General features: G+C 37.5%; 1 protein-coding gene across 2 annotated transcripts in view; it reads left to right on the top strand.

Annotated features, from left to right (window-relative positions):
* Positions 1-26,775, top strand: part of NR3C2 (nuclear receptor subfamily 3 group C member 2) — a 343,432-nt gene that overhangs the window by 91,977 nt on the left and 224,680 nt on the right. The window lies entirely within an intron of this gene.

The raw sequence follows: 26,775 nt of genomic DNA, 5'->3' as shown, positions 1-26,775 counted from the left end.
GGATAAAAAAAGGAATAACAAATGAAAAAGAATAGATGGATAGAAGAATATTTTGTACCAAGTTTATGGTTACTAATTTAATTCATCTCAGTAAACATTGATTGAGGGAATAAAACTTGTTAGTTTCTTACTCTTGACTTCACAGCCTTTTTTAAGACAGGTGAGTGATGGGAACCAGCCACTATGGGCTCTATATCCATGCCAAGGAGATTAGTGTGTTTCTTTAGTTGATGGGAATCTTGCAGGCTTTTAAGCAGAGGAGACACAGATTTAAATTTGTGTTTTAGATCTTTTACTGTGGTAGCTATGTAAAAAAAATTTTTTTGGGGAGAGATCAGTTAAGAGACTAATCTAGTAGTCTGAGAAAATATTATGGCCTGAATGAGGGTATAATTTGGAAAATTGAGTTTAAGAATTAAAAAAGCCTTTTAGAGAGATTTCTAAGCCTTTGAATTTCTTCCCTTAATGTATTAGGGCCAGATATTTCAAAAGTCAAAACATACATAGTTGGGTTTTTTTTTTTTTTTTGGTCTGGTTTTGCCAAATGTATAGCAATTAAAAATCTTATTCATATATTATGAATATGAACATAGGATTTCAGTCCCACCATCTTCAGTTTCTTGGGAATTCCCATATTCACCAGTGGAAGGTCAGAGTACAAATAATTTCAAAATGGTCAGCCTACAAGGGCACTAACTTTAGAGTCAAACAAACCTTCTGTACTTTGTATTTCTTGGGCAATTTAATCTCTCAGCCTCAGTATTCTCATCTATAAAATGGGCATAATGCCCAATTCTCTGGCATAGAATTAGTAAGGAAACAACACATTTAGTGCAATACTACCTCACATTTTAAGCAATAAGTAAATGTTTCTTGTTTTTATTTATAATGAGGTACTTGTCTTTCAGGAAAGAAAATTATACGGTAATTTGGGGCCTCTTGGTTTATTTTGCCACTTGTATAATGGGACTCTTGTTTGCATATTTCGTCAGTTTTATGTTTATATATCTGTTCTTCCTCCTCCAAATATTTTCCCTCAGCCTCATAGCATTACATTGGGAGCAGTATACTGTAGTGTTACTTGATACCAACAACATACACTATAAACCTTTCTTTTACACTTTTCTGGGGACTGAAAGAAATTTAGCAAATAATGGAAAATTGTCTAATGGGAAATGGAAGCCATGAAATTAACTAGGATATTGCATGTCATACATTAACATTGACAACAAAAAATCAAATGTGTTGTAAACACAAGTAAAGTGGTCTTTATGAACCGAGTCCAGAATGCATCTCTGTAGGCATTTATGATCCCTTTTTGCAGGAACCTTATGGGGCTGCACTAAAGAAGATGATAAACATTGATCATACACCCTTCTCTGAGTACAATTTCTGTTATTTTAGACTTACTTTCTAGCTGACCTTAACATTTCCAACAGGCAAAATCATAAGGGGTCCCTGGAAAGTTGCTGTATTTCAGACCCAAGTTATAGTACAAGAGAGACGTAATGAAACCAGAAAAAAAAAGTAGAGAAAGCTAAATAAAATGATGAGCAACAAAGAGGACTCTTGTGAGGAAGAACACTTTAATACCAGAAATATGAAGGATTATGTAATGGAATTTTCTATACCAAAAAGTGACACATTCTTAAACCATTATTTTATCTGTGTCTGGTTCCCTGTTAATAGTGGTTAATAGTAAGGAAGCATCTCCTCCAGGTTTTTGGAAGTTGTTTCCACTTCTAAATGATAATTGGGAAAATTGATTTAGTATATGTTCAGCTATTTCATTCTCTTTCTAGTTGTTTTCCTTGTGCTTGGTATTACTGCTTTGAATGCAGCAAAGATAGAGTAACAAGTTAATCTATCTTAAGGCTTGAAAACGTCTGAAGGGAAAATGCAGAGAAGGCATTCTAGTCTTTAAAATAGATATAACAAAATCTCTGCATTAAAATGCATGCCTTTTTTGTAAGGTCAGTAAACAAGTATTAGGTTTCTTGGATTATTGTATATTCTCAGTAAATTAGGGGATAAGAACAAACATATTGGAAGTGGTAGGGTAGGACATTAAAACCCATACAAGCACTTAGCACAGCAATTAGGGAGCTATCTGTTACCCAGGCAGACGACCCTATAAACCTCATTAGCTCCCCAGTGGCATCACTGCATTTACAACCAGGTACAAAAATTAGAGTTTATAATGATGACCCTGGGAAGTTACACTTATTCTGACCTATACAAGAAGGCAGGCAAGAATAAACGATTTTTCTTGGGTAAAAATAAAAGTTTGGGCCTGAACATGAATACATTTCTTGGATTTGGAAAGTTTACTTTGATTCATTTAACTAATACTTCATGAGTATGTTTCAGATATTTCTCTAGGTCTGAGGACCTAAAAACATACAATCCCCGCCGTTGTGAAATGTACAGAACAGTAGGTGACTCAGACACAAACCACATAGTGTAAGTTACCACGATGATAGGTGCTGCTCAGGGAGGACAGAGTCTGTTGTAACATCAAGTTTAAGGCTTGGTACAGCTGGGGCTGGGGGGGGTGGGGGCGGGACGTAAGTTAGATCCTAATCAGGTGATTAGATTTATCTAGTCTAGTCGGAGTGTGGCTTGAGGACTAACTTATGGTCTAGAGTTTTTTCATATGTAAAATAGGCCTGAGTTGATTGTGAATATCATAGAAGTTACTAGGTGTAAAAGGCTGGATGATGCAGGCATTGACAGTTGGAAGCTTATAAACCACTGCTACTATGATGGTTGTTACTTGTTATGATTCTTATTTTTTGTGCCGAACTCTGGAAGCTCACTGGGGGTATACAGTAGGGTCTCAGTAAATATGTGTTGAATAAATGCTTTGGGAAAGTCAAATTGGACAAAAATGGTACAGACGTGTGCTTTATTCACAATGGGTGCTGTTAGTGAGGCCACCATATCTTACAGGGACACTGATTTTATTGAGGATGGAATGAAGAATTGTGTGGATATTAACAATAGATGCATATAATTTTAGAATTTGAAGAATTTTGGAGATTATCAGTGATTATATGCTGATGAGCAAAGTAGATGATTTAGTAGAAGGAATATGTGAGTCACGGGGCAAAAGGAGCTATCGTTTGAAAACCATAGGAATTTTTTTTTCTATTCTTTGATTTGTTTTCAGTCATATCAGGAATTTCAAATAATACCAAAGGAGCATTTTGGGGGCAGTGGTGAGAAGTATGAGTTAATAAAAGGTGAAAACCTTTGATTTAAAATAATATGCCATTTGGAAATCAATACATACAGTAAGAGTTCGAAAATTTGTAACCAAATATACATAAATTTGGGAAAATTAAATTATAGTAATACAGTTATGGGTTTTTAAATAAATATTTCAGTAACCCCATTTATTCTTCTGTGTTCTAGCTGAAATATGCTTTTCAATCCTTTTCTTACTTGGCTACCCAGCAGAATTTGACCCTCTTGCGCAATCTCTGCTGCCAGAGAGCCTGCGCTGGTCCCGTCCTCTTCTGCATCACATTATCCAGCTTGATCAGCGTACTTCATGCTTTTAGCTCCTCCTCATCCCACTCATCCTACGTGTGTTGAATCCTCCAGCTTCATCAGACACCAGACTCTCATTAATGGTCTTCTTTACTCTTCCAATTAAAAAAAAAATTTAACGTTTTTATTATTTTTGAGAAACAGAGACAGCATGAGCGGGGAAGGGATAGAGAGAAGGAGACACAGAATCTGAAGCAGACTCAAAGCTCTGAGCTGTCCGCACAGAGCCCTGTGTTGGGCTTGAACTCACTAACAGTGTGAGCTGAAATCGGACGCTTAACGGACTGAGCCACCCGGGTGCCCCGACTCTGTTCTAAACTTCAGTTACTGTCTATACCAATGCCACTCATAGGAATAGAATGGCAGTCACAATGCAAAACTCCCATGTAACTTGTAACTTTTTGGTGGAGCCACATCATAAAAGTGAAAAGAAACAGAAGATGGTGATCATTTCATAATGTATAGAAGTGTTGAATCACTATGTTGTACACCTGAAACTAATATAATATTGTATGTCAACTAAAAAGAAAAAAGAATCCATTTTAATTTTATTTCAACTGATACATCCAAAATTTTATCAATTCAACATATAATCAGTATAAAAGTTACCAACGAGACCCTATATTTCATGCAGATTTATTTAAATCTAGAATGTATTTTTTTTTAATAGCACATTTCAGTTTGATCTCATGGCATCCCAGGTGCTCCATAGACAGGTATGGCTAGTGGCTGCCATATTAGACCTTAACGATCTGGCTCACAAAGACCAAATCCTTCTCTTTAGCCCTCAACTTTCTCAGGGCTGTAGACCCATTATCCATTTACCTAGGAAGCACCTCAGACTTAGCTTGTGTGAAGCTAAGCATATCCTCTTCCCTTCCTTGTCCTAATCTGCTCTGCCTCCAATATTCATATCCCACGAAGATACCTTCGTTTACTAAGTCGCCCATGCCATGGTCTTGTGCGTTTTCTTTGACACTGCTCGCCCTCACATCCAGTGTTACCATATGTAACAGCCAGATAGATAATCTTTGAATCTGTTTACTCAACCATCATCATTGCCATTTTCTTGGGCCATGTCACCATTATTTCCTATCTGAGTTATGGTAATAGCTTCCCCTCTAGTCTTCCTGCCTCCATTCTTGGCCATTAAATAATGGCCACGTTTCCTTACCCACGTTTCCTAAGCCAGTCTAAGAATTGCTCCAACGCTTAAGGTCTTTCAACAGTTTCCATTGCTCATGTGATAAAATCCACACATGCATAATTCTGTTCATTAAGGTCATTTCCCTGCCTTCTTTTGCAGGCTTCACCCTTCTCTACCTCTGTTTCAGCCATCCTGTTTTTTTGCTTCTCACTCATACTTTGTCTAGCCTGGAGCATTCTACCTTCTCATCTTATACAGCTAACTTCAGTTTGTCCCTCAGGTGGTTTTAGTAGAGAAGTCTCTCACTGCCTCCAGTGTAGATTTCTTTCCTAATCTTCCGTGTAGCACTCCTCGTGTTTGTAAATTTTTGTATTTTATCTGCTCTCTTGGACTCTAAGCTCCAGGAAGGCAGGAACTGGATCTGTCCTTTGCCCTGTGGTACATATAGTGTATAGTACGGTATCGAGCATTTAGTGAGCATTTCATGAATATTAGGAAAGATGAATAAATGAACAAATCCAGGAGAACACAGTGGGGTAGTCCTCAGGGTTAGTTAACCTTTATCTAGCACGTGAATTACTTCTGGAACATCCCAGCTTCTGCTTGAATAATAGTGATGGAAATCTCACTAACTAGAAGGGCATTTCTTCTTGTGAACAAGCCATTAAAAAGCTGTTTCATCATATGGAGGAAGAATTTGTCTTCTGTAAGAAAGTTTGTGAACTTTCAAGCAATGTGCTCCCCAAACCACCCAAAAGAACCCATAAGGTAAAGGTTATTATTATCCCAGGTATCCTGTTGTGATTTAATGTTATTGTTGAGTTTGGTTAATAGTTGCATCATGAATTTCATTTTATTTTGAAAAACAACAGTGTGTGTGTGTGTATTTTTTTACTCTTGCCAATTAGTGTCTACAATGAAGAGAAGTAAAACACATGTCAGTTCATTTTCTGTCTTGTTTACATGCATCTCTGTGTGTATGCATTCATGTGCACATGGGTGTGTATGTATTGTCTGTTTCTCGCTGGAAAAAAGTGATCTTTCTAACTATAAGGCATCCAGTGTTTTCCATTAGGTCTCATTTGTTACACATTTCTGCTTTTAAATTACTTCTGAACCACAGAATCTGGCAGGCCTCATTGGAAGGCATTTGAGGATAACTACTCTATCTGGAATCCAGCCATTTACAGTATTTGAAAGCAAAGAACAAAGCAAATTGAGATTATTTCACTGAACATTTTAAAGTTTTGGAAAGAACAATTAAAAAGAAATTCTTCATTGGTGCATGCTTTGAAAATACCAAGTTTTCTCAATCTTCAATGTTGTGCATCTGAAAACCAACTTGAATTTATTTGTCTTTAATCCTTTGCTAATCAGTGGAAAGTAATCTGGAAGAATTGCTAATCCTGTAAGGCCCTGGAATAATGTTAAAAGGAGCCAGCTTGTTTAATGGGTTAATTTTCCTTTCCATTCTTAGAGTCAGATTCAGGTCTAGCTGAGAAGCAAATCATGATCATGTGTATTATCCTGGTTTTTCCTCAAGAGAATTCAGATTTCATCATCTAGTTTTAAAATTTCTAAACCTCTTAATTATATTAAGCATGTTGAGCAATAGTGGCAGCGTGGACCTCAGACTAATAACAGAGATGCAGTGGAAAAACTGGGACTTTGGAGATAGAGAAGATGGACTCAAATCCTGGCTGGCCATGTTCTGTTGTCCAGCTCCTGCTGTAAGCAGCCAGCATGTTCTGAATACTGACGAGGTGCCAAGCATGCTTCCACGTGTATTAGGTATGTTCTGTCCTTGGGACACCGCTCCGTTTTATAAATTAGAGATTGAATAACTTGCTAAATTTGCGTAGCGCCCAGTGAAGTTTGATCTCCAATCCTGGTGTCTGGCTTTAAAGTTCATGCTTTTTCCAGCCATGTTGACTCTGCTGTTTAGATTTCTTGAGTTACTAGCTTTGATGTTACTGAAATTTCCACTATTACAGCTCATTACATATATAATTCAAACAACATTTTAATCAAACTGAATAGGAGGAATACATTTGAGTGTTTTTAGGATGTTTAGAAACTCTAGGTATTAGTTTAAGTAGCCATTGATGTTACTCTAAGAGAGAAACTGGATGGAAGTTTCTCTGCCTTGTTGGAATAAAGTCGATCTTAGAAAAAAGAGAAGTTTTCAGTAAGATATGGGTCTGTCATCCTTTTCCTAGATATAGCCTATGGCTTAGTTGTCATTCAACAGTTGATTTAAAGCTATATCAGGATTTATCAACAACTTTACTCTTTGGCTCAGCCTTGTTAATTTTTGTAGCTGAACCGGGTGCCACTCTGCCTCCTGACTTTCCAGAGAGAAATCTTAATCTAATGTTCAGATTTGAATGCCCCAGCCTCAAAAAGAGAAGACTATTACTTAAGTATTACATTTTATTTTTTCTTTGCTATTTTTTTGGACTGTGTGTGTGTGTGTTCATGGTTTTGTCACTCAGTGACTTTGGTCCTCTAATTGATGTTCATTTTCATCCTATACCTTTAAAGTGCTTCTTTGGGGGAATTTTATTTCTCATTTATAGGAATTTTTAGTCTAGTTTCCAAAAGCTTAGATTGGAATTGTGTACAAACACACTGAGAAAACTGGGCTTCATACCATCCAACTCCACCCCAAACCTTGAGGGTTAAAAATGAGCCACCCAGTAAAATTCAGGGGACCAAAAGCATTCCAGGTGGGGCAGGTATCAGTGGGGAGGAGGTAGCCACTACTCTTAACTCTCTAACATTGGAGTTTGGGTAAGTCAAAAAATAGGGATGCCCCCCTGCCACCTTGGTGCTTTATTCAGTGAGCTGCAGAGACCTGAATTTGGGCTGAAGGGTTTAAACTTCCTTATGGTTTAGCGGTTCTTGTTCGATGACACAGAGCCTGATAAATGCAAAATAACTGATCCTGAGGTTACATAATAAGGACTTGAAGGCATAGAAGGAAGGTGGGAGGGATAAGTTACCCATGGCATTAAGGGGTAGAGTACTGCCAGTTTTGCTTCAGAGTCCTGTAAGTTTTGGGGTGGTGAACATATGTCTTTGCTTTGCAGCTTGCAGAATTGGGGCTGCTTCATAGTCTTCCTTAAGTTTGACTAGGGAAAAAGCTGTGATACTTGATTTAATAATCACCATGGAGTCAAATGAACTCCTTTCTGCTCCCAACTACCATATTAATCTCCAAAATGGGTTCTATTTTCCTTTCCAGGAGTAGGCTGAAAATCTGCCCTTGTCGTTAGTAAACTAAAGAAAGATTACTTTATGTCTTAAATCATTGCATTAGTAATGGATTCATTCCAGGTACTTTGAAGTTTCTCATAGCCTGTAAGAGATGCCAATTAACCTATAGCTGAAGTAATTTACAGTAAAAACAGAGACAAAATGATTGAAACAGTATTTCAGTGAAAATCCTACTGTTACGCTTTTAGAAATAGTGAGATGTAGAAATAAGATAAGGTTTTTCACAGTTCCTTAATGCTACAGCATGATAATTGTATGTGTTAATAATAAAGGCATAGCAGGGGATTAGAAGTTTTAGTCACTGCTAATAGCAGTTTAAAAAAATCCCACAGCAGGTTCAGATATGTGGGAAAGGATTACAGTGAAAGCACAGCTTAGCTCATAAGGGGCTTATTATGGATAAGCAAACTGGGGCTTCATCAGAGGTGAACTACAGGTGTATTCTCCAAGTTGTTTTATTTTGTGCCATTTGATACTTGCTACACTGCATGTATGGAGCACTCTAATGGACAACTTTCTGCTGTGCTTTTCAGTGTTCATTATTTAGCTAGTTGGTGCTTCGAGGTAGCCATGACATTAAAGAAACAATAGGATAGATTTCCTATATAAGCCTCTCCCTTTTCTCCCTCTTTCAGCTGTGTTTTCTCTTCCATTGACAATTCCAGTGTTTCTTCATTTGAATTGCACTCCTTATTGCTCTTGATGGTGCCTTGCATATGTCACAAAGCTTAACTCTGGGAAAAGTTTTATTTTGTGTATTCTATAGGCTTGTTCATGAGCTTTTAAAACCAAACTTAAGTATTTTTTTTTATTTTTTAAATATTTATTTATTTTTGAAAGCGAGAGAAACAGAGCACAAGTAGGGGAGGGGCATAGAGAGAGGGAGACACAGAATCTGAAGCAGGATCCAGGCTCTGGAGCTGTCAGCACAGAGCCCAGCATGGGGATTGAACCCACAAACGGTGAGATCATGACCTGAGCTGAAGTTGGATGCTTAACCGACTGAGCCACCCAGGTGCCCTTTAAAAGCCAAACTTAGACTCATTCTAAGTGATACAGGAAATGAAGGATTTCCTCACCTTAATGTTTAATTTACTTGAAATCTAAAACTCTTTGGAGTAAAGTAAAAACAGCAAAAATTTAAAAATGAAACAGAACTCTGTCATAGTGAGTTAGTGAAGACTTAGAAATAACTTACTTAAAATATCACCTACAGATATTTTACTTCTGATTTTCAGTAGCTCATGTCTTCTCTAGGCTTAGGAATTATATATTTTAGAGACCTAAATAATCACACCTTGATAACAGCAAAAATGTATAGCATCAGTTCTTAAATGCCAACTCACAAGAAGTTCTGAACAAAACCAGGCATCTCTGATTTCTAGAGTTCTTTGCGTGCATTGAGCTGAAGTTTAATTGCTGCTTCTTACTTCCTAGATGCTCTTAGATTAGAAGGAGAGGATAGAGCCTCCTATTTTCACCAGAATATGCCATCAGTGATGACAGACCCTTTATTAATGTTTCGTCCATCTACATAAACATTTTGACCATAGTTACTAGTCCCAAGCTTTATGTGAGTGATTGCTGATTGGAGCAAACTTATTTTTGATCAATTCACTGATAGCTAAAGTCCTTAAACATCATAATTTGGGTTTTGTTTTTGTTTTGGTAACTTGTTATCTGTAGTCACAGTTCTGATTTAAAGCAAAACCAAACCAGACCCTATCTCTACCTTTAGGAACTCTTAAATGTTTGTTCACATCTGATTTCCTGGAGAGCTTGAGTGTTTAACCCCTTATGAAAAAGCACAGACTGGTTTCAGAATTGTAAGGCATGTCAGAGATGTAGACTCACCTATGCAGACGCACCCCTCTTAAAGTAATTCTTATCAAGTATTTGCAGTGGCCCATGGCCCTGCATATAATAGATTTCCTATAAATGTTTGTTGAATTAAACAGAGATCTTTCTGAAATGTAATGTAATGTTTTATATGTTTGTCTTGAGAACTCAGACCCTGATTGTGTGCGTGTGTGTGTGTGTGTGTGTGTGTGTGTGTGTGTACACTTATTTAAAGTACTAGTTTGAACTGTTGTGCTGAATAGAAAAACCACCGGGTCCTTTTAGTAAAGATCCTTGGTCTTTACTCTGAGCCTCCTTGGGCATACTGGGCAGCATGACCCCCAGGCTGTGACATTTGGCTGCTTGTAGCTGTCACCCTCTGAGTCTTCCAGTTGTCCCCATTTGTACCCTGAAATCTGTGATCAATGGGACTGTCTTCAGCAACCCTACCGGCCACTGGCCAACCGATCATAAAACATGTAAATCAAGGGTAAGAAAGTTAGAAGGGGGAGGCACCAGAGATTTCCACGTAAATCCAGTGCATGGATTTGTGACAGTGGTGGTTTTCTTTTCCAAAGCTGCTTTGCTGGTTAGTTGGCTTTGGACTATAGGTGCATGGGCAGCATTTTAGGGGTACTTTGATTACAGATATGAGAGTTATTAGCCTAGTTTTCAGGTACTTTGTCTTGACTTAAAAAATAATTAGATGTATTAAAATGGATGTGTGTATATATTATGCAATTCTTAAAAAATTTTTTTTTTCTATTTCAAACATTCCCAAAGGATGATACTGAAAACGTTTCAGGCGGTTGGGAACACTTACATCATAGGTCACACAAACGGGCACCCAAGCCAACTTTGGCCCCGTGAAGTGTTTTGTACCCCAGGAAACCTTCCTTATTGAGATCAAGTCCTGTTTCTGGAAGGATAATCACAGTAGAGTCACGTATTGGTGGGTGCTCTTTGGTGCTCATTTTATACCTGTGTACTTTTACGTTTAATATTGAATCGTCACAGTATCTCAGTGAGGCCAGTTCTTAAATTATCCCAGTACTACAGATGGGGGAAAAATTAGGTATGTAAAGTTTAGAAAATATATAACTGTTCACAAAGCTGGGGAGAAATCCAAGATACAAATTCAGGTTTTCTATCTTTATAAGCACTAACCACCATGCCGTTTCCCAAAATTAAAAGGAGAAACACCCCCTCCTCAAAAGCCAAAAAACAGAAAATGAATTCTCATTTTGTAGATTGAAGTCATTGCATTATAAGTATGTTAATGAAAATGCTGATTTTCTTTCACTGAAATGTTAGCTTAATTTTGGTAATGTATCATATATTTCTGCTTTTCTGAAGGAGCATTTCAAACGTTGATTTTTTTTTTGTTGGTTGTTAAAAGGTTGTCAAACCTAAATATTTACCCAATACTGAAACCAAAGATTTCTAGATGAAATTAAGTCTTTTAAAAAACAGATAAGTTATTATATGTTTCAACTGGTTATAAGTGGTAAATCCTAATTCTTAAGTAAATTTGAAAGTTCAAATATAAACTTAACATAAAGACCTTTTCTTCCTAATGTTTCTAGTTTGTAGTATGCCTGCTTAAAATCAAGCAAACCCACCACTAAACTATAACTTCTATATCAACAGAAATTATCATGAAAGTCAACGAGGCTACATGAATCCCAAATCGACTTAAGTTTGAAATGAAAGAATGTTTTAGTCATGTGTATTTGTTTTGAATCATTTTTCCATTTTAGCAGTACTATAACCATATTACAGAATAAAAACACAATATTCCCTCTTCCCAGGCCTCTGAGAAAGAGGAAGCAGCAGCTATTGGCATTTTGATGTATTTCCTTACAGGCGTTTTTCCTATGTGCTTTAAAACAGCCACAGCATATATGTTTCATGAGACTTTCGTATGTTTTTGCACTGCCTTTTCCCCACAACATTACAAATTTCTTGGCACAGTTATAATGTTGTCATACCATTCTAATCTAATGGCTAGGCAGGACCTGTGATNTTTAAATCTAAGAGACTGCTCTGACAGGTTAGGGAAAGGGTTGTTGAGTTTCTCAACTGTAGCTTTCTCTTCCCAGGGCCTGGCAAAGATCTGTGTATGGCGGGGGGAGGTTACATACCACTCTGGGGATCCCCCAGTTCTGAGTTCTTGTGCCCTCACCACTCATAGCTCCTTAGCAAGCCACTGTGATCCTTCAAAGTTTGATGGGTCTGTACCTTCACTGTCCTATGGAGTATGGGGATCCTGTCAGGCCTGTGACCTCCAGATCTCTGCATAGCCCCACCAGATAACCCTTTGTCCTAGCAGCCCACCCACTCCCGTACGGCTGCCTTATTCCTGGCTTGGATAGGTCTCCCTGATGCTGCCAACATCATGGGATCTCACAGCTGTCATAGGCGTGCTTCTCTCTTCCATTCCCACCAACAAGAACACTTGGTCTAATCCCGTTTAGGAGAACAGGCCTCCCGAAGACGTGAAGAAGTCAGGTTGTCTGTAAGCAATATCTGCCTCTGGCCTGCTGAGATACCATCCTTAGAGGCAGCAGGGGGAGATGGAGTGCCTAGCTACTCGGGGAGAGTGAGTAGGGGAAGGGACACAAAACTTAGAAACCTTATATGTTATGCAGTCCTTAGCTGCTTAGTATTACCCTGGTTATGCCGTAGCTGCCTGACCATCTCCATTACTCAGACAGTTGTTGCTCATTACTTTCTAGTGTTCTAAATAACACTGAGTGAACATTTTTATGCCTAAACTTTTTTCTCTCTTTATGATTTCTTTAACGTGAATTCTTGAAAGTAGCATTACTGGTTATGAAGTTGTTTTTAATGGCTTTTTAGACACTGTTTTGCCAAAACACCTGCCAGTGCTGAATTTGAAAACCGAGTAGAATGTTCTAGGGGTACAACTGTGTAATGAGTAGAGTAGGCTTTTAGTCATTCTCCTTTTCGTTTCAGGTTTTTCTAAAATGATGAGTATTTGACCAATGCTAGTGCTTTCAAATGTTTCCCATTTCACCAGACGTTCTGAGCACAGGGAGATACTTGAGAGGAGCCCATGTATTCAGTGGATGAGTAAGTGGCTGCTCTTGTGTTCAGGCTGAATAGTAGTTCCAGTCATTACTGCTAAGAGCTCCCAGCTAACTCAGTATTTTTAGTTATTTGTGATCAGATACTTTGTAAATTCCCATATTTCACAGACATATATAAACAAACACAAATCAATACTGGATGGCACAATCATTAACATCTTCTTACTTTCAGAGAAGCAGACCCCTCACCAGTTGTTAATGGGTTGAGTTGTATCCTGCCCAAACTCCTATATTGAAGTCTTAACTTCTTGGTACCTCTAATGTGCCATTATTTGGAATCGTCATCACAGATGTAATTAATGAATATGAATTCATACTGGAGTGGGGTGGGCCCCTAATCCAGTAGGACTGGTGTCCTAAAAATAGAGAAAGTGGGGCACAGAATGAACACCATGTGGAAATGGTGGTGGATCAGAGTAAGGCAGGGAGAGCCAAGGAATGCCAAAGATTACCCACAAACTGCCAGAAGCCAGGCAAGAGACCTGGAGCCCTCTGTTTTTCTTAGAACTCAGAGGAGCCAACCCTGATGACAACCTTGGTCTTGGACTTATGTCCTCCAAGACTGTGAGACATGTTGAAGCCACCAGTTCATGGTACTTTGGTATGGCATTTTCAGCAAGCTAGTCCATCAATTCAAGAATGTGTTACAATAGTCTGTTTGACAGTCAAGGTTACATTTTCCCCCCTTTTAGATTGGTTGCACCTTTTCTTTGTCCTCTAGAACAAATTATGGTCACATCAATGCCAAAGTTTCTGTTTTGTGCTGTTCCCCATTTTTGCTCATTCTGTTATGAATCCTTAGAGGATGCTTTATGCTAATTTTTATGTGCTTTTTGCTGTCTCTAAATCACAAAACCTCTGATTTTAGCCATAAATGTTTCTGGCATTCTTTGTAACTTTCCTGATGGTACTCATGACCTTTGTGATCATGTCAGTTGTGGCAATGCATGACTTCTGGTTGTTGCAAATGCATCTTGTTGTTTTGTGTAGTCTCCCTTGATTCAAGTTCACATTTCTGTTTTCTCATTATTGAGGCACATTCCCTGCTGAAAATAAATTTAAAAATTTTGATTTTTAAAGCATACAGCCAAATACAGAAGCAAAACATTGTTTGTTTGTTTGTTTGTTTTTAATGTTTTTATTTATTTCTGAGAGACTGAGAGACATACACAGCATGAGCGGGGGAGGGTCAGAGAGAGGGAGACACAGAATCCGAAACAGGCTCCAGGCTCTGAGCTAGCTGTCAGCACAGAGCCCAATGTGGGGCTTGAACCCATGAACCGTGAAATCGTGACCTGAGCTGAAGTTGGATGCCCAACCAACTGAGCCACCCAGACACCCCAATATTGTTTTTTTTTTTTTTAAATCTAGGTTTTGTAAGTTACTTTCAAAGAAAGTTAGCTGTGTGCGCTTCATATGGGACTGTATTTGAAATCACAAATTCCAGCTTTCTGATTCCTTCTGAGTAGGACTGGAGTAGGGCTGCTGCAGTTGGGTGGGCTCCAGGTCCTGGGCACAGTCTGTTCTTGCCACAGAAATGTATCTGTTTGGCTTTGAAACAATCTTCACACTACTGTGGCCTTGCTTTTTCTGATTTTATTTATATCAGCTGGGTTTAGATGTAGCTCCGCACACAGAAAGTAAGGGTTGAAATGAGATTTCCCTCATGTAGAAGAACTGAGGAGTTGGCTAGAGCTATCACTGATGGCTCTGGATGGATAGTCATCAGAAACTCAAGGGGAGATTTAGGGTCCTCCCAATTTTTCATTCTCCTATCGCTAGGAAGATTTTAAGGAGACATTCTGGAAGTTCCCTGAGATAGTTCAGCTCATGTCTCATTGGCTATAACTTAGTCACCCCGGTCACATCCAGCTGCAGAAAGACTTGAAAGTGTTCTTTGGGTAGGCAGCAGTGTGTGTAGTTTAAAATCAGAATTATTTTACTGTTAATTATCCAACGATGATACAGAAATGCCAATTTTTCCGTCTGTACATTTGGAAAATTAAGTTTCTATGGATTTTACTCATACTGTTACAACCCAAAACAAGATAAACCAACCCTTTCCCCACTGCCCCCCCCCCCCATAAAAAAACAATCCTTTGGAAAAGAACCAAAACTTGCTCCAAAATTGAATCAACTGATACTCCATGAAGATGTATCCATATCCCATGGCTGTCTAACATTCCAGGGTACTGTGTGCCCTTTGGGATACCAGTATCCTAGAGGGAGAAGAAAGGCTTAGAGGTCAGGTAGCAGCGTAACCCTAACCTTGCTATAGATAGGTGGCATTTTGACTTAGAAGTTTTGCCAACAATATTAGCATACTAAGGACAGTTTGATAGCTATTTTAATACAAGATATGATACAAATCAAAAAAGTGAGCAAACATGTTGCAGGTAACTGTTGCTAGCAATTTTTTTTGTATATATTTTTTCCAAACGTGATAAATAGGAGGGTATGTATATTCATACAGGTATCACCTAGGTACTAAAAAAAGATATTCCCAGTAGAATTCTGCCTCAAAGGTTATAATAGTTTAAATATTAAAGCATTTTTTGAATGGCCTCCTAAAAGGTTGAATCAGTTTGCTTTACCAGTGGCAAGAGGCATTATAAGTATTGTAATCTTGGGCAAAATGGTAGTTTTTATTTGCAGTTTTTTCTTACCATGAGTGACTTACACAGATTTTTTTTTTGACCTTCCTAACTTTTGCTTTCTTCTTTTCATCTGCAGAGTTTGAAAGATAATTCACAGACCGTAAAATTTTCCCTATTTAAAGTCTACAATTCAGTGGTTTTCTATATATTCACTAATGTGTGTAATCATCACTACCACACCTTTTTTGTTTTTATTTTTTAATTTTAATTTTATTTTTTAACATTTTGGCTTTCTTGTTGAATCGGATTTGAAAAAGCTTGGAATGTAATCATCAAAATTTGTCACACTTACACCATTTTCAAGTTTGTGTATTGTCAGTATTTTAAAATGTTTTAACCATCAGCCTTCTGGTTTTAGTGACAAACTTGGAGAGTTCCTTCCAACCCAGAGTTCATAGGAAATTTCTCCTAAATTTTCTTCTGATATTCTTAGAAACCATTGAGCTTTCAGGCTTATCTTTACCAAGTAGTGTGCAAAGCCAGGATTCCTGCCCTGCTCTCTAACTGCATGAGTAGAGATGAGAAGAATGAATGAGCCCCAAGGTGAGAGTTGACAGTTGTCCTCACTATTTAGTAATAAAAGATGATGTTTTCTATCTGACAGGGTCAGGAAAGATGGTATTTTATACATGACAAGGTCAGATGTCCTCCGCAAAATGTCATGTTTCATTTCCTCATGCCCTTTGTTCACCTGGATGTGGAGTATCAGAACGTGTAGACATTGTTCTCCCTTTGGAGCTCCACTTCTGCTCTTGGACTAGGAAGTCACTCGTCGTCTTTTGTTTCTAAAGTCAAAGCGTATCTTTATATATTTATGAAAAAGGTAGTTTTTCATAGGATTTGTAGAAATTTTATGTAAGTGGGGAGGAAAAGCTTAGGTTTAAGTTGTTACTTAGAAACCTTGTACGTACATCATTATATAACTTCCACCTTGGAAGTACCTTTAAAATGTAAAATTTTTCTAATTGTCATATATTTATGTTTTGAATTGGAGTTACTCTGGCCCTTAAATAATGTAATATTTCCACTTGAAAGATGCTGTCACCTCTGTGCTTCCCCTTAGGTTGATGTGTGTAGTCCGCTGAGGGCACTTAATCGACTGATTCTTTCCATGTTTGGGGCAATCTTTTCTCACGGTCATTTTAGTTTTTCCCTTAACCCATCATCTTTGTCATAAGAAGTAAATTCTTCTAGATAACACCTTTTGCAAGTAGAAGAATGACTTTTTTTGTTTCTTCCTTTTGTGCTTAGGGGGAAACCTAATGCATGCCAGAGATGAGCATTAGACCTGCTTTCTATTGACTGATTTTGGAGAATATTTGTATGTCATGTATACACTATGAGTGAACTCTGGCATATAAAGTGAAATGGTATTTTGTATGAATGTGGACATATGCCTAAAGCTTGGGGTTAAGAAAAAAAAAGGTAGCTTATTCTTCAATCTTTATTTGCCAAAATCCAAGAAAGAAAAATATTAACAGTATGTAAACATTTTATATTCATTAAAAAAAATTAGACTTTCGTGTCTGAGTTGGGCTATCCCTGCTTGTGGCATGAAGGGCATAGTTTTCTGGGATGCTGTGAGCTCAGGGACCATGGAATAGCCCAGAGGAGCCTCTCTGAGACACTGATGTCTGATCCATTGATGAAGGAGACCCTGTTGTTTCATCAGGACTCCACATGGGCTAGTTGTGAATCTAGGTTGTATTTCATACTGTTTGTGGGCTGAAGACCTCATCAATTTTGAGTCCATAACTGTCTAGTTTATAAATGCCTGGTGAGAATGAATCTGGTCTTATGCGTATTGTGGGGCTTTCACTAGGATTAATTAGCTAATATTTGCCAAGTTTTATGAAGATAAAAAGCACATGTAGGTGCTAGGAGGCATATTAAGTTTTTCCACTTAACGCCAATGATTATGAGAGATTAACCTTAGGAATTTAAAGTTCAATTTTCAACTCGGTCATCCATTTTTTAAAACTTGCCCTCAAATTAGTATTGAAGAAATGTTTACATTATTGGAACACAATATAGTCTCCCTGGCTAGTCAGAAATAAATGATTAGTGACCAAGCATGTAAAGGTAGGAGATGATCATAGAATGAAAAGCCATTAAACACCAATATGTGACTTAGGTGTCAGTTAAGTTAAATTAGTTAAGTAAAACATTTTCCAATTAATGGAGGAAAATTCATGAAGAATGACTAGGTATTTTTAATTTAAAATTTAACTTAATTTTAAACTTCTCTTTGTTAATTGAATGACTTGTTGACTTTAGAATTGGTCAGAATTCAAATCCAGTCATCTCTACCTTGGGCAAATTACTTATACTTTGTCAACTCAGATTCCTTGCTTGTATATATAGAAATTTTTATAATTTTTCCAGGAGTTGCTTGAGGCTGGTGTATGTAAATCTCCTAGTATGATACCTGGTACATAGTAGGTGTTCAGTAAACAGAAGTTGCCTTTCTACCTCCTCCTTTTTACTTTCCTTAAAAGATTATCTTTTTACCGAGAAATCTCTTGTGATATAAAATTGGTATTGTGGAAGGAAGGGACATGAAGTTTTAGGAGAAGGAACCAAAAAGTATAGAATCTGTAAGCAGTGTAAATGAAAGAAATCCTAATAGGTCCTTAGGATTGCATGTTGGATAGACAGTGCTGGGGCTCCTTCATTAAGTATGATCTTTCATTTCTACCAGCCTCCTGAAAATGTTAGCATTTTTTGGCCTTGATAGGTCTTCATCGCGTCTTATTTTCTAATCTTTTATAACTTTAGAAGTTTTAAATTTCTTCAGATTCAGAGAATGAAAAGGGAGGACATAAAAACTAATTATATCATCAAGCAGCCTGGCAGAAGTGTGGTTGGAGACTGGTTGAGACTGTATGCTAAAGTTAGATTTGAAAATAGAATTCTTTTGGTATCAGAAGACCCAGGTTTATAATTTCTACTCCACCATTTATTGGCTGTGAGTCCTTGGATAAATTCTTTGAGCCAGCACAATGTCTGGTTCATTGGTGGTTGTTCACCTGTTATTAGTTTCTTCCTTCTGTTAATTGAGACTTAGAATACACTTTTCTTTAATGATGCCCTCTTTACTCTTCAAACTAATGGGAAAAAATGTAAAAATCTGGGTTGGCTGGGTGGATAACTCCTGAAAACTGAGGAGCTTAGTTGCTATTACTGGGTAGAAACTTGTTCTTTTTCAGGGGGTGAGGGGCAGTCTATTCCCTTTATACCGTCCAAAGTTGTTGTCATTTCTGTTTCTTTGGCAGAGGAGACCAAAACAATTGCCAGGATGTTCTTTTTTTTTCTTTTATTTATTTCTGAGAGAGAGAGAGAGACCACGTGAACAGGGGAGGGTCAGAAAGAGAGAGGGAGATACGGAATCTGAAACAGGCTCCAGGCTCTGAGCTAGCTGTCAGCACAGAACGCGACACGGGACTCAAAACCATGAACCATGAGATCATGACCTGAGCCGAAGCCAGACGCTTAACCGTTTGAACCACCCAGGTGCCCCAATGCTAGGATGTTCTTAAAAGGCAGGGCTTTGGCTGTGTTTTGTCTTCCTTGGGAGTTGATTCTGTGTCCACTTTGCAAGAGGTGGAATTTGTAGAGTGTTCAGGTGGTGAGCAGTTGCAGTCTGTGCCATGGGAACGGATGCCTCTCTTTCTCTTAAGCATATCTTCCTCCCCATGTCAATTCTCCTGCCTTCAACTTCTTCCCTCCTTCTACAATGGGAAGTAGAACATTCCGTCTTTTGCCCCACCACCTGCCTCCTCATCACTCTGGTCATTTCTATAGCAAATGGAGCCCCAACTACAGGTGGCAGAACCCTGGCAGGAATCTGATGTTGAACCGAATACCCATAGTGTTTGGGACCGACTGTTGCCTCTGGAAAAGGACAAGCTGGAGCATAATACTAAGGTACAAAAGGAAACCTGCAGTGACCAAAATCCCCTCACAAGAACGGAGGGGCTGGGAATGGGAAAACACTTAGCCATGCTTCTACTTGGCTGAGCTGTGTACCTTTGTATGCCGGCGAGAGTGTGTATGTGAGAGGAAAAATGGCCAGGTGATGGAGAGAATAGAGTGGAGTCTAGCAAGTAATGTCAAGAGGGGAGATGAGACTAATAAGCAAATCCTTTGACTCCTGTAACAGAGCACACCCATCCTTCCCCTTGTCCAGTTGTGTCCACTACTGTCCCCTTGCTGTTTCTGCTCCCTTAGGTGAAGTCATCAGGAGGGTATCCGAGAAGGGACTTTGGAAGCTCCAGTGCCCTGCAGTTCTCAGCTAGTTATTGACTATGGGGAAGAACAGGAGCTCCAGATGCTATCATTATAGTATGTTTGGAGGTGCTCAGAGTATAGACACATTTTTGCCACAATAATAACCTGTAAGATCTGACAGTACTCTAAGGGATCACTGTGATGAGTTTGAGGGTACATGGAAGTGTCCATGATTAGGGTGTCTTGCAGGTTTTTTCCCTCCTCCTTCCTCTTCCTCCCCACCTTCCTTCTTCCTCCTCTTTACCCCCTTCCCCCTCCTCCCTCTCTTCCTATTCCTTTTTTCTTCTTTTTCTTCTTGATTGGGGCTGTACAAGGTTGAACTTCAATTTGAAGATTCACATATCCTCAGTTAGGTCAGCTACATATCCTCAATTTTAAAATGTGCTTTTTCTCTCTCTTCTACTTTATGAACTTCCAGAAAGTGAGGTGTTTCCTTCAATCAGTAAGGACATGTAATGTAGGCTTTTTTGTACATCAATCAGGGCTGCATCATACCATCAATCATGACTTCAGCTTGCGGAAATTAGATATTTTTATTTTTATTTCTGTTGAGCCACACTGATTGTTGAAGATTAATGCCCTCACCCAACCGACATCTTTTTCTAGTTTCATTTTAATTTCTTCCCATTAATGTAGCTTTTTAAGTAGACCTCAAAATATAGCATGGAATTATCAGACAAAAATAATCTTACTCAACTGTAATTCTTACAGATATAGATGGTCTGTAAAGAAGTAAACTAGTGGTTTTTAGATCAAGTTATGTTTTGTGAGTATAATATTTTTAGTAACATTTTATTACTGTGCTTTTACTTCTAATTATTTTTGCTTTTGTATTCATTTACAAAGCAGATGTTCTTTTAGAATATTTAAATATTTAAAATATTTACATTTAGTCATAAGCATTAGACAGCAGGAGTTCTCAGCCCTGGTGTAGGCTCCCTTCTTGAAAGGTGACCATTGTTAGTAATGGTGAAGCTTCATTTTAACAGAGGTTAACTTTTCTCAGTCCTTTTTCTAGTTCTAAATGTATTGTTTAAATCTGTTTGTTCCATAGACAATTGGTGTCAAAATCCTTCAAGTCCTAAAGAAAAACAAACAACCCTGAAAATCTAAAGTCTTTGAAAGATTGACATCTTGCCTACTAGAACAATAGAAATAATGGGTAATAAATAATAAAACCCTTTCCAGGACCAACTCTAGCTACGTGTAGGCTACGGAGAACTCATCTTGGAATAGTAATGCTGGAAAGCTTGAAGTTTATAAAGGTACTCTGCAAAAGATAAATTAAAAAAAAATGAAACATCTCTAGTTCTTAGGAAAACCTGGGTCCAGTGATCTTTCCTCTTCCTGTTTGAAGTTCATGTCTAGAGTGAATTTTAAGTTAGAAACTAAGTATGTTTTTGAGGATCAGACTTGCCCACAAACTTGTTAACAGTGGTATGATTCACTGAACAAAATACAACAAAACTAAAATCTTGAATCTTAAACCCTAAAACTGAAACAGAATCTTGATAAATGCAAGCCAAACTCAATACATGTGTGTATATATGTATCTCCTACTTACAGACAAAATAGAACAAAATCTTAGATAGTATCTAGTACTGTAAGGGTTCGCCTTTGAATATATTAAAGGATAATCATTTGCTCTAGTTATTATAGGTAGGGAAAGTACTTGGCTTTGTTGACACAGCCATTGGGGAGAACTTTTGTCATTTGCTCACTTGCTCACTTAACTGTAATAGTAAAAGTCTGAGTTGTCTCTCCATGGTGAATAAGTTATCCCTTATTTAGATCTGTTTTGATCTTACCCTTCTCATGTTGTAGCACACTTTATAGATGACAATCACATGTGTGAAAAGTCCACATCTGCCGTCATGAGAGAATGAAAACCTAGGTTTCAGTGCAGAGTTACAGTACTTCACGTCACGACTTCCTGCTTGTCGTAGGACCAGTCATCTCTTTCTCATTGATGTGTAGCACACCTATGTGTGATGACATCTCTGCTGTTAGAGAAGAGGCAAACAAGAGGGACAGTGTAGTGGAGATAAAAGAGAAGCTAAACCGTACACATACACAGAGGCTGCTTTGCAATTTTAGTTACTTGGTCTGCTTACCTCCTATAGTTTTAGTGTATTGCAATATATAGGAAAGACGTCATTTTGTGGATAAAGGTGCCAAGACCCAGGCTATCTTGCTCAAGGTCACAAAGCTATTGGGTAGCAGAGCTGAGTGACTTTTGTATGATGAACTTTTGTGTGGATTACAGTACCCCGTCCCCATGTAGGCACACAGCACTCCTATACTCTGTCCTCAGGCACAGCAGCAGACCTGGTGATGCTTGTATTGGAGAATCTGTGCTTAAACAAATGATTCCATAACCTGGACGTGGCCCTGCAGTTAGGATACTGATTTTCTTTTTCAGGCCCATGTAATGTTTGAAGTAACATTTGGCTTCTGTCACAGATAGTTTGCGTGTCTTTAACTTGCTGGACTGTGGCAATTAAACAACAACAGAAGACTTGCACAGTAGTTGTAAGGCAGATAGGATGATTCGTTTTCTGATTAAAGATAGCTAATCTTTTCTGAGCTGTGCTATTTTCTCTGGTTAGTATTGGGGATACAGGAAGAGAATGGGCTGGTGGTAGATGCTGGTCTCACCAGATGGTTGTCATTCTGCACTGAGATTTAGGTGTGTTCTTGTCAGATCTGTGTAGATTTTGGAAGTGAGTAACTTATGGAATGGAAACATGCAGATATTTTAAATTACATAAGGTTTAGAAAGACCTTGGGATCGAAGACTTTAAAAAATGAGGCAGATGTAATTTTTATTTGTTTTTCCTACAGATCCATTAGGTTTTTATTTTTTTACCATAACTCCTCTCCTTGTACATATATTTAAAATAATGCCTAAATGATTTATGATGTATCTCTCAAGGAAAATTAAAACTAAATAACTTTCTCTTTGAGATCATTTTTGGGCATCATCAAATCCCCATACTCCCTCTCTACATTATAACCACATTGTGTTTTCTTTTAGATGTAGTGTCTATTCTTTTTATGAGTTGTTCAGAATAGGTACAAAGCAGCCTGGCTGAGTTAAATTCTGTTAGGTAACTGCAGTTGTGAATAAACTGATAAAATGATTTAAATGATAGAATTAATGTCTTAATTTTTCTAAATGGGAAAATTTAAAATACTGTTTTTCACTCAAATAATTATCTTTAAAAGTNAAGTGGAGGAGGGGCAGAGAGAGCAAGACACACAGAATCCAAAGCAGGCTCCAGGCTCTGAGCTGTCAGCATGGAGCCTGACATGGGGCTCAAACCCACGAACAGTGAAATCGTGACCTGAGCTAAGTCGTTTGCTTAATTGAGTCACCCAGGCACCCCTCAAATAACTATGTTTTATGGGACTCCTTTAAATACGTAGATTCAATTTCGAGTCTCTTAAGTCAATGAATTATTAAGCATTAATAGGACTCACTATAAATACATAAATGTATTTTATCTTATTATATATAATAACTATATATAACTACATATTGGAAAATTAGTATTCTCAGCCACACCAGAGACAATCACTATGAATATTTTACATATTTCCTCCTAATCTTGTGTGTGTGTGTGTGTGTGTGTCTGTGTGTGTACTACTTTACATATATTGAATGTAAATGAGGTCATCTTATAAATTTTTTTTGCTTTTTTCGGTTGCATATCATAAGCATTTTTAACACGGAAAATATTTTTAGTGCTTGAAAAAACTTAGAGCCTATATCATGTGTCCTTTGTTTACATTTTCTTTTTTTGACCATTCAAGTTTGTGTTGTTTTTCCCCCTCCTAAAACTCTCGTAATGTGTATATTTGTACTTAAAGCTTCATTTGAATGCTGACACTTTAAGATGAATTCCAAAAATGAGGATTATAAGGTAAAAGAGAATTTTTGAAAGCGTGGGTCATAAAACCCCCATTACTGTCAGCATTAATTTTCAGCTCTAATGAAAGCAAAACATACAGATTTTTCAAAAGGTATTGTAGGACCTCACAACCTGAGAGCATCATTCATTGTAAAGCAACATTACTTACTGGTTAGATAGACAGGAAGGGGTTCAGAGTTTTCCAGAAGAGTTTGTTTTTATCTCACTCAAGTTGTATTTAGGTGTTGGAGAGTCGGGGATAACAGCTAAACATGGTAACATCAAGATGACTCTGCAGATCATTTTGCCTGACAGGTGGGCTCAGAGGCTTCAAACCTAGAGTGGTTGTGGTTTGTGGTGGAATGAACCCTCTGAGGAGCTGAGAGCAGGGGCCGGCCAGCCTGGGAGGGAGGAGCTTGCTGGAATTAGGGAGGAACTGGAGGATCACCGGGAAGGAGTGGTGAGCCCTGATGTAGGAGGAAGTCTAGTGCTGGCCCTGACTATTCTGGTCCCATGACATACTGCAAAAGCTGCTTTTTAAAAATAAATTCTCATAGCAACTTTGATACTGTCAAAACATTGGTTATTTAAAACTATTTGCCTGAATTATAGACAATCAAGAGTTTTCAGTGTTAAAAGTACATAATTGTCATTTATTATACGATGTTTACAGAACTCTGTTTTCAGTGTTAGAATTTTACATAATAGAGATTTTACATCATTTTCATTGTATAAAACACTCAAACTGTTTAGCATCTTCATTAATGATTCTGTGTAATTAATGGGTGTATGTTTTCTTAGTTATGAGAACATTATGGTAATTTATTTTGCACGAAATAGGTGTAGAATTTGCCATTGTTTTTACAAAGAACTTATAAAGGCAGGCTTTGGATTTTAATTTTTCTTTTGAAATCTTCTGGTTTTAATTAGTTTTCACCTCAGAACCAATGTGGACAATAAGATACTTCCAAAATGACTTTTCTTTTTGAGGAAATTATAAAACTATTTGTTAGTGATTTTAGTCACCTTAAGACCATATTTAAAATATGGACATGCAGATGGTTTTCTAGTGTTTCGTTAAACACTGTATTGAATGAAGGCTTTTAGATATTCAGTTTTCTTACTGTGTAAATTGTAAATATAAATGTACCAAGCAGACCATTAGTGAGGAAACATCTATAAAACTATGTGCAGTATAAACTCACAGCACCTTCTCCATGACTGAGACTGAATAAAGCTCTTCAGTGTTAAGGCCTTGTATTTTAAACATGGTTATAGATCTGAAAGAGGGATAATATTTTTTACAGAACTAGAAAATGGCCAAGTTTAATGCTGTGCTAAAAATAGTATAGTTGTATCCTACACGGTGTTGATTTCTGGTGAAGTGTGGAAAGGTGGATACTTCATCTCCCTCATACCGCACTTGAGCTACCCTTTCATTTCCCCCTCAAGCGATGTGATTGTGTTGCTTACAAAGACCCCGCCCCATAGTTCTTTTGTTGTTTCTTGTAATGGAATCCATTTTTAGTAGCTCTCTTTAGACTTTGTGATTCCTTAGTCAGGTTTGGAACTTCAGTATCATGCACTTGCTGTTACAATAAAATACAATTTCTCTTTCAAATAGAAGTTGAAATATTTGCAGCTTCTATAAATGAGAGCCTTCCATTACCTGCTTTCCTCCTAGAAAACAGTATAAGGCACAGGTATATTAGCCATTTTCAGAAAACCTGCAAGTGTGTGCTAGCAAAAAAAGGCTTGCCATAGGATTTGGGGATCTTCGTTTTTACTACTGAGCTTAGCAAGAAAATTGTTTTGCTATTTTTCAGAATACATACAGGAAAGGTAAAGTCAGCCTGCAATAGGTAAGGTCAAAGCAAATAAAGCTTAAAAACTGGTATATGATGAACATTTGAAAACCCTGCATAGTATGATGGAAAGAGCAGAGAATTCAGTGTTGAAACCTGGGTCCCATTTTCCTACCTGACTTAATAACTGTAGAGGCTTGGGTGAGTCACTGAAGTTCTGTTTTCTTTCATTTCTAAAGTGGGGACACTAATATGTATGTTGCAGGTTTGTCCTCAGATTTAAAAGGATTTTAGTATTTTGCTAAATTTATGATAATGTTTAATCGCTTTAGTTTACACAATGTAAATTGAAAGGTCCTTCCATCAATTCAAAATCTAGTAGGAGCCATACCAAAGTGTAGTGTTATTCATCAGCTCAGTTTTCTCGCAAGTAGAACACATTGGATGGCTTCAAAACATTTTATGTATCAAAATTTCAGTTAGTGAAATGGACTTGTTGCAAATTTGAAGTTTTTGGTGATCATGTTTTATGGTGTTTTTTTAAAATGGATTGTAATAAATCTGCTTACTACTCACAAGATAAACGTTATTGGACTGCAGCCCAAGGACTTTCTAAAGACTGTAGTGTTTCCTTTTTCTGGTAAATTATCCGTCACATTTTATCTTATTTTGGTCTGGCTTATTCCTTGCAGTTGGTAATAAAAGAGAGTCCTGGGTCATTTAAACAAGTAATTAAAAGAATCATTTACTATTTCTTGCCTTTGAAAAGTGTTAATTTTATTTGTTGTGGGTTAATGATGCATTTATTGTCTGTGCTTACAACTTCTAGTAGTTCAAAGGTGAATCATTCCAACAGTAAAAAAAATATTCTGTAACATTTAATTGCATTACAGATCTTTAACTAAAAACATATGCTTTTTTTAAAAAAAAAAACCACTTATAAATTTGCTGAAATGCAATACTAAATTAAACTCTGAGGCAAGAAATGTATTTATTTTAAAAGGATGATTATTTGGGAAAATGCCAGTTACAGCTAAATTGAGTCATCATTTTATGAGACGTTTATTTGAATTAATGTGACATTATTTAATAGAATGCTATATAAAACCGTATATGACTTGTCAAATGAGAATACATTATAGTTTTGCAGTTTCTTCTCGTTATACTTTTGTAAGT

Source organism: Crocuta crocuta, unplaced genomic scaffold (assembly GCF_008692635.1).
Source record: "Crocuta crocuta isolate KB4526 unplaced genomic scaffold, BGI_CrCroc_1.0 scaffold345, whole genome shotgun sequence".
Taxonomy (NCBI): Eukaryota; Metazoa; Chordata; class Mammalia; order Carnivora; family Hyaenidae; genus Crocuta; species Crocuta crocuta.
Note: the sequence above shows the minus strand (reverse complement) of the source record. Positions and strands in the feature narration are given on the sequence as shown.